This window comes from Mizuhopecten yessoensis, unplaced genomic scaffold, assembly GCF_002113885.1.
Source record: "Mizuhopecten yessoensis strain PY_sf001 unplaced genomic scaffold, ASM211388v2 scaffold3621, whole genome shotgun sequence".
In the NCBI taxonomy this organism is placed as follows: Eukaryota; Metazoa; Mollusca; class Bivalvia; order Pectinida; family Pectinidae; genus Mizuhopecten; species Mizuhopecten yessoensis.
Window position 1 is genome coordinate 922,607 of NW_018405136.1, and position 11,519 is coordinate 934,125.

Below are 11,519 nucleotides of genomic sequence, written 5' to 3' on the forward strand. Positions count from 1 at the left end.
CTTAGTTCGACCAAAAGGAGCAGACAAGTTTTTAAAGGCAGTCATTGATATCAATCTACATGTTTTCATAATACGAGGCGACCATTTATCATTTTTCTCATAAACAATTGAGTAAAAGAAGTGTACCACTAAAACCGTGACGTCAGACGAAGGAGAACCCACTCACAGAGAGCATATTTGTACAAGGAATTAAATTTAATATGTTAAGATATACATGTATTTTCATATTAACTTTTCATTGTTTGCCGGCTGAACGATGTCTGTCAAATGTAAATAATGTTAATAGCTCTACAAAATCGCTAGATATACCAAGCAAGGTAGCACCTATAATTATATTTTCTATGTTTGCCTGCTAATGCCTGAATTGATGATGTGTCCATGCCTTTTGGCAGGTGTGCTAAAATAACATGTCGAGTTATACTAAATGATATGATATGCAGAACCTTTAAGATTAAACGGAAACATAATTGAAGGTGCTATTTTATCGAAATATGAATGTATTTGAAGATGGTTACTGTCAATCGATTTTAGGGTTTGTCAAATGAAAAACGGAATATCCATTGCTGACGCTGACGACATTGAACTAACATCGATGAGGGAACAAGCTAAAGCTGATTGGAGGGATTTTGTGCTTTTAAGGGGACGGGAACTAAAACCAGGTAGGTAACATTAGATTTCGTTACTATAGCTGTGTGCTCGCACAACGACTTTGTGCACATCGTCTAGATTCAACAAAACGTCGCCCATTGTGCAATCAGTTGATATCTGTTTTACGTAATTATAATATCTGGAAGGTACGTCGTATACGTTTAAATAACCGAATAGTATATTTTACACTTTATCTATTCTTCAATGCGTAATATACATTATTGCAATTTGTACCGTCAGGAACAGTACTAGTAGATGTATACATCCGAGGTAAATTGAAAGGAGTCGATCGCCGATTAAAGTTTGACCTGTGATTTGACAGTAATTCAAAACACAACAAAATATCACCAGTGTTGATTGTTTCAGATAGAATTTGAGTGGAATTTTTACTTGGTACATTTGGTGAGCGGTTTACAGTTAGTGTCATTTAAGGACGTGACTCCATGTGTGTTGTGCGCGCGTGCATGTGTGTATATTACTGGAGGTAAATTATGTTAGTGTAATGCCGATTTGTTTACATTGTATCTACATGTAGAATACGTGCAATGCATGTGACCGTATATCGACACTTACCTGATACAGAATATATTACTGAATGATGGATATACAGATAACCGAATACATCCGGTATGATCATGGCAATAAGTGTAAAACGAGTTTTTTATGCAGGCTTTAATTTGCGCGGTTTTGACCGAAAGAAATATTCGAAAGAAATTTCTGCAGTGATTTAGCACAGAAATAGAATACTCGGTATATTACGTCAAATAGTCAACAGGTAAGTAACTGTATTTTGTTAAATAAATCATTAGCAATCGATGAGATGGGTGATATAACGTGTTTTAACGGTTATAAGGTTTATTATCGCAGCTTATTTTTACGCTTGTCATGTTATTCTGGGGAACCATATTAATCATTCACACGAAAATATCCTCTGCTTAACGGTTTTTAAATGAAGAAAAATATAGGCTTAATTCAGATATCGCTTTAATCACAAGCCATTCCTAAATATCAATCAACCACGATACCTGTCAAACACCTGGGCGATAGCTATTACACATGTGTGTGCACGCTATTATCGTATAGTATTTCATCGTCCGCAGGCAGCACACCGTGTTACGTCGTGCGATCTCACGGCTGCAAAATCAATAACTGACTATCAATGTGATAGCTTTGATTGATTCTGTAAAATATACCTCGTCGTAAACACAAACGGACGAAGCCGGAAAGTTAACTTGAACATAAAAAGATGTAATGTATGTATTTGGCATAAGTCAAGTAACACTCATGTAATTAAAATATACGTTGCCATGATCGAACCTTCCAACTTAAATCATTGACACCCACTTAACATTTAGAGGTACAGATTCCTGCAGGTAGGGCGTACTAATTGTACCTACTGTCGCCATTGCATGATCGTAAGAGGCTACTTCATTTGGGATCTTATCTTCTTTCTACACAACTTTGTTCTTCCTAATGTCTCCCTTGACAATGCCTCACTTTTGGCCTTTAGATAAGCGTTTGCCCCTGTGTGGAAAACCTTGGATTCTGTCCCCTGGCCGAGACATACCAGAGTCTGTAAAAATGGTAGTTTTTAATCCTGCTTAACGCTCGGCAAATACGGAGTGGGACGTCTGGTTCACCCGTTTTCAGTAAATGTGACCGGGTGGGGTGTCCAGCTGGGTGTCTTCGGCAGTATGTTTCAGTGCGGTGGCACTATAAAGTCGGCATCAGTTCCGCACTATCACAAGCAGACAAACACGAACATATCGCAGCCTCCTAAAACACATACGCATACACTACACTCATGCATCTTGCACACAGGGGAGGCCGTCCATAAATGACTATAGCTGTTGATAGGACGTTAAACAATACTAAACCAAACCAAACAGTAGAGAGCATGGGAAATAGTGGCTTGATACATACCTTACTGTTCAATTGTCATAGCAGTATGACGGATAGACTGAATTGGATCAAAATTCATAATTCGTCAGGGAAATAGCGATTCTTTTCGAGAACATTCTTTAAATGATTACTATGGCAAACGTTAATATTATAGTGTTATTAATCAGCTGATATCATATTGCCTCAGTTATTAGGCATTGGTCTGTGATATTGGCCCGAGGCCGTTAACAGTAGATATTTTGTATACATAAATTTAAACAATAGTTCAAGTATAAACAAGTTAAACAATTTTATTTCATACTTCGAATGAAGTGCACGCTCGATTTGGCGACTTTTTCATATTGGAAAAGACATACGAATGTAATATATTAGAATGCTAATTCATAATGCTTAATATTACGTTAAGAAGCATCGTTAGCATTAATAATTGTATGTCATTATTGCATTACCAATATGTATTTCTGCATGAAAACCTCGGTAAGATTCTAAACCAATGGCTATAGAACTACAAGTTCACAAGTTGAACCAAATGGAAGGGTGAGAGTGAGCATAAAGGTATCAGACAGATCAGACAAAATAAAAAATCTAGCACTGTTTAACACATTCGTCTGAGTTGCGGGAAAACATTGTCACGAGCTGAATGAAACCACGCCCTAGTTATACCACTTGGATATTGTCAATCAGACAATGATTTGAATAGAAATTCAAAAACTTTGGATATCTACTTACCGTGAATTCCCTAGCGATCTTATCAGCAAATTGCTACACACTCGTTTCGATAACTCTGTTTTAGGTGAGTTCAGAACAATGACGTTAAATTGGAAGTCGTACTGCCGAAAGTAATATATTTTTATAGATCGATCTATCGTGCGGTCATGGACTGAAATACTTTGTTTTTATGTCTCTAAAACTAATTGTGAACAAACCATAATAAAGCTATGATGACGATACCTCGATCAGGGCATACCTAATATCTTACCATGGAAAATAACTTACCGAAACCGAACGTAGAGTCTAGAGAGCGGCACGTGTGGGAATTTGTCGCCGTTCGAAATGAATGACAACAAGCATGGCGCCGTCATCCTCACGTAAATAAACAGTCCAATTGTCAATAATTTGCTTTGTTAAATTGATGAAGTCAATTACAATAATATTAATTAACTTCAATATAATTCAAATATTTAGAGTAAAGATGTCATTTATCATTCAAATATCTATTGTCAGAAAATTGAAATTAAAACCCGTAAACATTTTATTATACATATAGGTATTAGCAAGGTAACATAGGACCTGCAGTTAGCACCTCATAATACATCTCCTGCATCATCATCAAATTTTATTAATGAAATATGCTTTGATGCATTGTTCATACATCTAGATATGGAGATACTTTACAATTGTAAAATAGTGATGCTAGATAACTCTCCGTTTGTTGTCGTCATAATGGAAGCATTGGATATCATGAACATATTGATAGAAATCCGTTTACAGATAAGTAGTTATGTTAGCTGTTCGTTTGCATTGCAGTGGTATTGGCTGAGTACGTAATTCTGTGATTTATTTGGGCCCACTATTTATTATTGCTCAAATGAAACAATTTCGCATAAAGAAAAATGTGCGTTTCAAAGGATTCTCCCTTTGGCTGGATTTTCTGCAAATGTTTCGGAATACATTATTTATAGTTATTCATTATTTTAACCTTGAAATTCCCGATGAATACTAAATGACGACATGGCATGCCTGTTCAATACTTAATTAATGTATAAATACATGTTTCCTTCCTTCGTATTTCAAGCGACTATCTTCGGGTTTTTTTTAAAACTTGTGTTTGATTTTCGCTTTCACCCATACTTATTGAAATAACAAATAATCGTGCAATGTTAGATAGCTTTCATGTGACATTGCAGGAAATATAAATGTTAAACTCATTCTGTATTTGTCTATAATGCACATTATTGTAATTTGTACGTCATCTTAACCAGTTCAATGTTGAAGCAGCTTTAATAATGTACAATAATGAAAAATATTGCTGTTTCAGGCAGTTTTTTTTATTTCAATGAACATCTCGTCAGACGATCATGATGATGAAGCGATGACACAAGACAAGGGAATGTTCCTCCTGGGGAGCTTCGTGTCTGACATGGCAAGAAAAGGGGTTATCACACAAGTACGTTACGATGTACCCCACCACCCTTCAGCCGTCTGAAACACAAATTTAATCAAACTGATGCGGTTCATGGAATGTCAGAACGCAGCTTAACTACTTTATAAGATCTTTCGAGTTAAACAATTTGCCGGGAATTTTGAATTTACCGTCTTCGTATTATTGTGAAGCTTTCTTTTCAAAAGGGAGATGCAACGCACTAAAGACTATTTCTTAAAACCGTTCTTGGTTATACTGTTAGAAATAAAAACATGACAGAGGCCAAAAGGATACACACAAATATATATATATATATTGAGTTGCGTTCCTCGTTGACAATATATGCTGAGTTCTGAAGAAAACTGTGACTCTCTTCTTGTCTTCTGTTTTTGTTTTCATACGAGAATGAATATTTCGAAGAGCTTATCAGACTTATAATAAACTATTGCTAAGTCCTTAAATTTCTTAATAGCTAAAACGATGTTCTATCTTTCATAAACAAGAAAATAGACCATATTGATTGTATATCTCCTGAACTACTGAACTAGAACTGAACTAGAAAGCAAGGGCACTTCAGATTCTGATATATAAGCTGCTTTTCTCGATCTTTACTCACAATATAATCAATCGGGGAGGCCTACTGCTTACCGTACGATATGCAAACCTGTTATTAGCCTACTTTATTTACATTTTACAATTGATTTGGTATGCAATCTGTACCAGAAAATCAGAGTTACCGTGATACAATATGCAGGTGCCGACTACTGACTGACAGATTAAACATATATGCTGGTTGGTGGAGACTATCGGCTATCTCGTACATGTATTTTCCCTTCTGAACTTAAAAGTAAGGACACCCCAGACTCTTTTCTATTAGCTGCCTTCGTCGATCTATATTAACAATAAAACTAATATGGAAGGCTTACGGCTAACTGTACGATATGAAAAACATTTTGTTAAACTGAAATTTTGATGTTAATTACAATGGTAATTCGGTGTTCAAGAGCGTAACCATAACATCGGGATTACCGTGATACAACATATAGATGCCGACTTCTGACAGACATATTAAAACACAGAGTTTACATATATTTTGATTTCTAAATTGAAAAACTTAACCAGAATTTTATTACAAGTCTGATAAGCTCTTTATAAATCCATTCTTGTATGAAAAAAAAAAGTCAACAAGAAGAGGGGCATAGTTTTCTTCCGAACACAATTACTATTGTCAACCTGGACCTCAATCATTCTTGCGATTCCAACATCAACATATCTTTTTAACTTCTGTCGTGTTGTTTCTCACATAGTATGCTCAAAAATAGTGTACACAAATATTTTTAGTGCCGCTTTTCTCCCTTCGAAAGAAAGCACCAATAATAATGATACGAAATCGGAAAACACAGAAGTCCCGGCAAAATTTTTAATTCAAAATTTTACACTTTGCATTAGTTAATGATTCTGATATCGGAGTACGGTTTCGTTTACACCTCTTTTTTATATTATTGGTCCACATTACGTGTCATTCGTGTTCATGATGCGAATTTACATCCAGATTACAAACAAAATGTAGTAGACTTTGTCAACAGAATGTATTCCAACGCAATCTCCTACGCGGCTCCCTACATCTACTCAGTGATGCACTCGTACTCACAGTGATCGAGCCAGAAACAACTGTTGTATGCTGTTTGACCATATTGTAGTGTCGTGGAAATCTAAGACTAAATTAGCTACCTTTTACGTTTTTATTTATTTTCACAAAACTTTTAAAACATGTATCTCCAACATGATCTGCTCCGTAGCTCAATACGTCTACACGAGTGATGCATTTGAACCCAGTGCTCACAATGTTCGAGCCAGAATCAATTGTGTGCTGTTATACAATGTTTTAATGCCGTAGAAATCCAAGACTTAATAAGATACCGTTTACGTCTCCCTTTGATTCACAATACTTTTACCACAGCTTTTCATTTTAGACCTTGGAACCACTAATGAGTGCTGATACAACAAACACAATTTTTGAATTGGCAATTCCGTTATTTCTTTTAATGGCTTATTCATTTACTAATTGTCTATATTTTCAGGAAGAATATCTTACAACAAACTTCAATAGCTTCTATCTGAGAAAGTCAGCTGACTTTAAGGAGCCGTTCACAAGCGCCATGCCGGAAATCAAGGAACTTGGATTGGAACTGGTGTCTGTGAAATCAATCAAACACTATGTGCAACACCCGATATTTGATATCATCAACAAAGGTGAGGTATATTCAAATAGCTTTAGTTCCAGGATGGAGAACATGCGTCACACGCCGGGATAATGATATATCGAAATAGCCTACGAGAAACCTCACACGGAGACTGGTTTAAGGGAAATTGAGTAAATTATTCTTAAATGAGTATATTAACAAATACGTTTCATATCACAAAGTATTTCAAAATATTTGGATTGCAACATATCCATCTGCTATAGACATCATTCAGACATATAAAATGGTTCGTCTGTTAATAAACATTATTAAGTTAAACAAAATATATAAAATAGATACCTTACATTCTTTACGAAATAAGATGTCTGATACTTATGTAATGGAACTAAAACGTCAATATACCGCATGTTTTGTATCGTTCCGGGCCTCAAGCCACAAAAAGGTGCGCTTCTTCACATCATCCAAGGGTACCAAAAATGCAATAGAAAAATCTAGTAGCTCATTTTCACCCTCCGTACATGACAGAAGTTGATCGAACAATTTTAGGGCTCCTGATCCAGGAATATCTGGATGGGCACTATATTATATACCGCTGAGATGCTTTAAAACGATATGAAAGTAAAACGTTGTCTTTTCTATGTTTTAGATATTTTACAAATAACCTCTTTCATAACCGGTATTTTTAGATGTATTACACAAATAAGTTAATTAAAGTATGATATTCAAATTCAATCATTTTCACATACTGGGGCGATTCCAAACACAAGTATGAATGTTTGTTCAATGTTTGACAATATTTATCGAGATTGTCTGTTCTAAAATTTCTAAAATCCCAACTTGAACCTTGTGTCGCCAGTTCGTGAATCAATATTTTTTTTTGTAATGGTTTTATTTTTTTATAAGTTGTTCATTTCATAAACATATACATAAACAGGACATTCACGCATCCTCACACATACACACACGGACATTGATTTACATTAGCATTATAACAATTATTATCATAGTCATCATGATCTCATCAACATCAGAATCATCAGCATCAGTATCAACTATATCATCATCATCATCAATCATTCATCTTTATCGTCGTCATCATCCTCTTTCATATATAATGATTCAATCATCATCATTGCCATCATCCATCATCATTATTATCATTATCATCATTGTCATACAATCATCATCATCATCATCATCATACAATCTGAATTCTATATGAATCTTTATCAACATATCATCATCATCATGATCATCATCATCATACCATCATCATCATCATTGTCATCATCATCATCATCATCATCATCATCATCATCATACAATCTGAATTCTATATGAATCTTTATCAACATATCATCATCAGCATCATCATCATCATATCATCATATCATCATCATCATCATCATACCATCATCATCATCATCATCATCATCATTGTCATCATCATCATCATCATCCATCATCATCATTATCAGAATCATCATAATAACCACTGTCAACATCATCATCCATAATCTTTAATCATCATTTCATATGTATCATGATCAACATATAATCATCATCATACAACCACACCATCATCATACAATCATTATCTTCAATCATAATAGTCAATCATCATTCTATATGTATCTTCATCAGCATAGTATTATCATAATCATATCATCATCATCCTCATCATTAATTCATAATCATATCATCATTCCAGATTTACAAACATTATACGCACATTTAAAATCACTCACTTAGTTGTTGTATACATCAATTCACATGTACATACACAGCTTCAAAGTGATTTATTCCATGTCCTGAATCAAATTTCCAATACAAAAATATACTCAGGCGTTTGCTCAAACTTACACTCACCCATACACATACACACACATAATACACAAATGATAGTCATTTGGATTAAGAAATATGAAAAGAAAAGAAAGAGAATGGACGGTATGATTGCAAATGAAGAATACTAGTAAATATAATGTGNTTAAATAGAGTTAAAAATAAAAAAAAAATAAAAAAAATAAAAATAGGAAAGAATATTCAGAAATATGCTGTATAGTTCTTTGTCCACCTGTTCTGGGAATGTGAATGCGCGAACAACATCTTATAATTTCATCCCATTATCTGTAGCAACCTTTCCCACTTTCTCCATCCGTTTCCAAATTTATCTTTGGCTACATCCCCCTTAGTTTTATATAGTTGATATATTTCTGCACACTAAAATGATCCATAATGGCATAAATTAATGCATATACATTCAATTTTATAATTTATATATTTATGATTAAAATAGTTTCATTATCCACTTTATGACAAGGATTGATATTATTATCAATCTTACCAAATAGTAGAGTTTGTTTATTAACTGTAAAAGGAATATATAGTACTTCCAACATACTACCTAAGTTTTGTACTAAATTTTGTACCTCTTCACATTCACAGTGCAAGTGTTCAATGGTTTCCCTTTCAATATCACAAAGGTTACAGAGTGGACTGACTACTATATGTGCTTTGAAAAGAAATGAATTTGTTGTTAAAATGTGATGGATGATTCTGTACTGTAACCACTGAAGTTTGGAATTATTAGTAACTTGGAAAGGCAACCCAGTCATCATCATTAAAGTCAAATAGTTCTCCCCATTTTTCTCTACCTTAAGCTATGAGATTTCTTTTATTATTAAGCATGTCATAAAAAAGTATTGAACCCCTAGTTGTCTTTAAAATTAGTGCAATATTCACTGGTATTACAGGGCGGTTAAAAGTATTGTCCCTGAATTCATAATTTTCTAAGCATTTCCTAATCGCATACACTAATCCATAAAGTTTTAGAAAATTAGTATTTATTTTGTATCTTTGAAAAAATTAATTATATGAAAAGAGAGTTAAAATATTAAAATCCTTTATAAAGTTACCTATGCAATATACACCCTTTTCATACCACTGTGAATAATAGACTGATTTGCCTCCGATAGTTATAGTATGGTTGTGCCATATGGGAGTTTGCAAGAGTGATTTCCCTTTGAGAGCTTTCATATTATCCAGAATGTTGTCTTTATAAGTTTAAAGAAAAATGTTATTCAGGATTATCCATCTGTGATTTTGCAATTTTACAGACGAGAAAGAAAGACTGGAATATTCCCAGAAAATAGTTGCAATGACGTACCCTTGGATGCATCACGTAATTAACGGAGGATTGTCATCTTCGCGATCGGATGCTGAGAAACAGGCCCTCATTGACCACTACTTTGACAGATTACAGACGTACGCTTTTGATCATTCAGACCATAAACCTTACCTGATCTTCACAGAGGTTGTAATGAAAAAAAACATAATATGAGCAACGATTTGCGCAAAATAGCCTTGGTTATCTAACCATTATATACAAATCAGAAAAAAAACCCATGATTAAATTATTACATAGTCTACTATGGAATAATAAGAATACCTCGGAGACTGAACAATATACATCGGTCACGTGACACTTTCTTTTATTTCAACAGATTTTATTGACTTAATATATGTCAATTGGATTGGACATCCGGCTAGGCCTATTGAAGTCCTTTCCAAACTTATTTACAAACATTACATATATTCTGTCATAATAATTTAATAAAGTGGTGCCGGGGAGATAACTCCAATTAAGCTCGTGAAATGAATATCTTACAACTTTTAATTTAATCATTTTCTGTTTATGTTTTAGATATTAACAATTAAATAAATCATGTACATTTGTTGACAACCCATCCTACATAAAAATCCAAAGGATACAGGGCCAAAAGTCCCCGTGTATAAACACATTGGCCATCCACCCACTGGATACATAGGATTAGTTAGCAAGAAATAAACATGTTGTAAAATTTCAGAATATGATATGGATTCATATAGGAAAATGCAGTCAATATTATATATTATTGGAGGTGATTCTCTTAAAATTCATTTAACAAAGCACTATAGAATATTCATGTAACTCTGAAATAGTTAGAACAGGTTATAGAATAGTACACTCATAAATTCCATCCAGTCCAGCCGAACACCAGAGATGTTGAGAAGATAGATATACACTAGTATCAATACCTATTAGCAGAGTGATCATGACACTATAAATTATAGCATCACTTTCAATGTAAAGAATTGCTGTGAGATTACATATCAAGCCTATTTGTTTGGCAAATGTAGTCAGATATACTTTGTAAAATGGATGTGTTAATATCAGCGCTGCATATAAAGCATCTATTTAATAGAGTTTTTAGATTAAAATGATCATGATCACACTTATACCAAATTGAGAAATATTTATTACTAATTGCATTCTAAAGTTGTTATAGAGTGGGCATTCAAATATAAAATGAAATGCATTTTCATTTTCATGTCCACATCTATATGCTGCTGTGTCATTCAGATGATCCATATATAAGTCACTATTTAGGTTGCTAGCATGATTTCTCAGCTGACAAATTATGATATTGAATTTTCTTGGCCGCTAGTATTTAAATGTGCTAGCAATTTCTTCAGTGTTGTTCATATTATCAGACTTGATGGAATTTTTAGATTGTTGAAGGGAAGTAGCATTTAAAGGTTCTGCAGATAGAACGTTAAATTCTCTACACATTGAGGGA